This window comes from Nannospalax galili, unplaced genomic scaffold, assembly GCF_000622305.1.
Source record: "Nannospalax galili isolate Female #2095 unplaced genomic scaffold, S.galili_v1.0 scaffold629, whole genome shotgun sequence".
Classification (NCBI taxonomy): domain Eukaryota; kingdom Metazoa; phylum Chordata; class Mammalia; order Rodentia; family Spalacidae; genus Nannospalax; species Nannospalax galili.
In genome coordinates this window covers 1,589,304-1,593,971 of record NW_008360323.1, presented here as the reverse complement: position 1 = coordinate 1,593,971, position 4,668 = coordinate 1,589,304, and the positions used below count along the sequence as shown (strand labels likewise).

At 41.2% G+C, this 4,668-nt stretch overlaps 1 non-coding gene across 1 annotated transcript; it reads right to left on the bottom strand.

Annotated features, from left to right (window-relative positions):
- Positions 1-973: 973 nt before the first annotated feature.
- LOC115068821 lies at positions 974-1,076 on the bottom strand. Its single transcript, XR_003848164.1, has one exon. It is a non-coding gene; the product is annotated as a U6 spliceosomal RNA (small nuclear RNA).
- Between the last annotated feature and the right edge of the window lie 3,592 nt (positions 1,077-4,668).

Genomic DNA, 4,668 nt, shown 5'->3' with positions numbered 1-4,668 from the left:
TATTTGAACACGTGGTCAGTTGGTGGCGCTGTTTTGGGAAGGTCATGGAATCCCTAGGAGGTCTGGCCTTGCTGGACAAAGCATGTCACTAGGGGCGGGCTTTGAGAGTTCGGAGCCCTGTCCCATTTCAAGTTCTTCTTTCTGATTCCTGCACATGCTTGAAGATGTGACTTCTTAGCTTTCTGATCCAGCCGTTTCTACCGCCATGCCTCCTCATCATGATGGATTCCTATTTCTCTGAAACTGTATAATAAACTCTTCCTTCTATAAGTAGCCTGGGTCGTGGTGTTTTATCACAGCAACAGAAAAGTAACTAATACAACTATGAAAGTGGCTACACTGATTTATACATGTGATAAAATTGCATACACTGAAATACATAGACATATACACACAAATAAACACATGTGGAATTGGGGAAATCAGAGTAAAGACTACAAATTGAATCAATGTCAACTTCCTGGTTGTGATCCTGTACTGTAGTTATACAAGATGTAGAAAGTATATGGATGGTTTGAGACCCTCTATACCATTCCCTCCAACTACATGAGAATCTACAATGGTCTCAGAATAAAACTACCTCAAAATAAAAAGTTCATAATACACACTTTAAGCATTTCCTAATATGTTGACATTTACTTTTCCTGTGGAATGGATGCTTATTTTTAAAAATTGTTTATTTTTATTTTATGTGCATAAGTGTTTTGCCTGCATGTATGTAAGTGCACCAGTGCATGCAATGCCCATGGGGACCAGAAGAGGCATCAGAACTGCTGGAACTGGAGTTACAATGGTTTTTAGTCACCATATGGGTGCTAGGAACCAAACCAAACTCACATCATATGCAAGAACAGCCAGTGAGCTTAACCACTGAGCCATCTCCCCAGCCCCTGTAGATGTTTATTCTAACGATTCCATTCCCTTTAGATGCTTATTTTAATGATATCAAATGGAGACAAAGTCTTTTTTTTTAAAAAATATGGAGCGCTTCACGAATTTTCTTGTCATCCTTGCACAGGGACCATGCTAATCTTCTTTGTTTTGTTCCAGTTTTAGGATATGTACTGCCAAAGCAAGCATGACAAAGTCTTTATCTACATGGACAATCACTGCCTGCCTCTCAGGATCTGCCTCAGATCCAGAGGAAGGATATTTTTCTGCAGGCAAGTTTCATGATAGTGTTCAAATTTCACAACGCTGACGGTTGCCTGCTCCACCTAAACTGTCTCTCTCCAGTAGATTGAAAATAAAAGTTAATTCTTATTCAAGGTGACCTTGTCCAACTTGATACCTATTTGTACATTTATCTGTGTTACAGAATGAGACTGCTAGAAGATGGTTTCATTATAATTTTTCCTTTTAGTAAGATGAAAGGGTCTGTTCTTGAAAGGCATGCATAAGGTTCAAACAAGAGAAATACAGAATTAAGAAGGTGTGTGAATCTTCCTTCCTGTGCTTCTTCTCAGTCACTGTGGAAGAGTAAAAGCCCTTGTTTCTGTTAACAATCACAAATATTTACAGCCTTTTCAAGGAGCTTTCGGGCATTACTAGAGCCATAGTGTAGACCTCAAACTCTTGAGCCCTTCAAAGTCATGAAGAATTTAGTTAGTTCACAAAGATGAAACCACGCAGTAATGGAGTTCCCCCTCTGCTTCCAGGCTGCAACCACAGGTAGCTCTTAAAAATCAATTTGTGATTCTGGACAAATGATCTAGACTAGGCTGGGAACCCAGAACAGAAGCAAGTAGGAAGAGATAAGCAGTTAGAAAGTTCTAGTTATTGTTAGAACACTATTTAATTACACTAGACCACTTCTAAACTAAAAAGGTATGATGAAGTATAAAATAAACATTCTTCACTCTTTGAGATTCTTCTTTGAATGACTGAAAGATTTCTGAAATTAATACAATCAGTAAACTTGCCTTTAAATAACCTGTGGGCCAGGATAACAAAAGATCTATTTAGAATTTCCTTGCATGCCTCTCAGTGGTTTAGGAAGTTAGAAATGTATATATTTGCAAGATTACATCTATTTACTTGAAGGTTCCTTAAATTCTAAAACTAAGTACTTAAAATTTATAGTGTGGAGGAGAGGATATACAGGAACTTCCTATATTGCCTGTTTAATGATATATAAACCCAACTTTTTTCTAAACCAGTCTATTAATTACAAAGCATAACAAAAACCAAACAACAATCAGAAAGGGCTTCTAGGAGCTGGTAGTTGGGGTTCATGCCTGTGATGACCCTTCAGGAAGCTGAGTAGAGAGACCACAGGTTTGAGGCCTACCTGGGCTACATAGTAAGATTTTGTCTCCAAAAAAAACAATGTAAAATGTAATACATAATAATATAATAAATGGCCTCTAAGGGCATGAAGCCATGGTGAAGGCTACATAATTTCCTTATTTTGAGTACTCATACCCTAGATTCCTCCTCTTTCAAGCAAATATAGCAAAACCTCACACCTTCTGTCCCTACAGAAACTTTGCTCATCTATCTTGGAATAGGTCTTCTAATGGAAGAGGGAAACAGTTACTATACAAAGAGGTCCTGAGACTGTCATACAGGGAAAAGGAGGCAAACCAAGAGGGTTCTCCCTCAGGAGAACAAGATGTGGCTGGTGGACTAAAATGGGTTGTTCCAGAACAGAAGACCCTCAGTAAAGACCCCTGGGCATCGTGCCTTCTTGCCTTCAGTAGTCAAAAAAATGACCATGTCCACAGGAACTAAAGAAGAAAAAAGGCATTCTGTAGTGGCATGTGGAACATTTTGCATCAGAAAGAGGGCAGACAAGACTGGCAGATGGTTCTGTGGCCCGAGGCCAGGTCAGGAAACACTGGTGCTGCCAGACAGAGAGGAATGTGTGGGAAAGACAGCAGTTCTTAAGCACCCATCCCTGAAGGATCCCCTCCATCTGAGCAGAGGGAAGGACTGCGTGACACAGATGTTCCCACAGGTCACGGGCAAGGGGAACAGAAAAATCAATTCGCTACAGAAGGACATCCCAGCTCAATCTTATGACTGGGATGGCCTAAGGGAAATACCTGTTATGTAAGGAGTCACTGACATGATTCACCAAATCAGTGTTACTAAAACTCTCCCTCCTTTGTCATAAAAAATCCCCACTAATTTTTTTAAGTAAACATACTTTCAGAGAGTCAGATGATGCAACTGACTTCAGAGTGTCAAAATTGTGAGACTGCCATGTTCTAGCTTCCTCACTTAGAAAGCTGAGAAGACTTTTCAAGGACATTAAACCATTTGGACATTAAATCCTGAGGTGTCTGCCTCGGTTATACACCCAGATCTCATGATCCTAGGCAAGAAGATTCCTCCAAGATGTCTTGTAACTGTGAAATGGGGATAATACCTCCTCGGGAGCAGCCACCACACCTCTCTGTTACTGGTTAGCACTTTCAGAGCTGTGTAAGCATAAAGCGAGAGAACTTCAAATTGAACAGAACACAGCTGAGATGATGCTAACATATAACATAAAACCTCAGACTTTTAGAGTGAATCACACAGGACATCTCAGAAATGTCAGTTAATCCCATTTCCCCAATCCAAAAAGGCCTAGAAGGGTAGCACGGTCATTTCCTTTCACCAATGCATGGAGGAAGCAGCATCTGGGGGTTTCCAGCTTCTTTCACAGTTCAAGGGTACAGCAACAATACTGGGATTCCCAGCAGTAACTGTGGTAGCCCAGGCTCCAGGAATCTCTATGGTGGATGTGTAGGAGTGCTGATAATGCTTCCAAGTACAGGAAGCCATGTGAAGATCTGGTTGCTGGTCTCTGTGCTGTTTCCCTGAGTAAAACTTGCATAATAGCTCAAGCCAAGGTCTTAGACCAAACTCCAAACTCTCTTCTCCAGGTTTCCTGCAGTGCCCAAGAGATGGGTTATGGCTTCCAATCAGCCAGGTCCTGTTGCCTTTAAATGAACCCAGCTCACCTAAACAAACAGGAGGTACAGAACATGCCTGCGGGCCATGGGCACCCATCCCTGGAATTTGTCTAGACTACTTCCCCTAGTGAGATTAAGAAATTTGCCCAAGGACACACAGCCAGCAATTGGCAAAACTGGGATTTATATCTGAGTGTGCCAACTGCCCAGCCTGTACACAGACGATGGAATTGTCACCGGGTTCCCAAGGTTTCCTTCCGTGGGAAAATAATTATAACAGTTTGATTTGGCAGGTGACTTGGTCCAAGCCAAGAACACCCGTATTCAAGAAGCTAAATATAAAACATGCAAAGACTCTCAGGCCCAGGTGACTCTGCATTTTAAGAGTTGCCATGTTATCTGCCAGAACATAGCTCCTCTGCCCACATTCCAAATGGCAGAGGTCTCCAGTTACTAAACAGCATTGAAACCAGTCACTATGTTCACTGCAATTTACACAGTGTTGTTTGGGATTAAAGAGTAACAACAAAATATATTTCCTGTCTTCTAGCAACTCAGGTCTAAGGGGCTGGAGGTGAAGTGCAGTTATAGAAAATCAAACTAAGGTGCAAATATGTTTTTCTGCCCAGCTTAAGGTAGAAGCCACGAGAGAAAACTCAAATCCTATAGGGGATAGGTACTAACAAAATGCTGTTTTCTGAAGTTCCCAAAGCTCTGTGCCCTGAAGTTAACCTAAGATCACATAATAACAACTTGTATATCA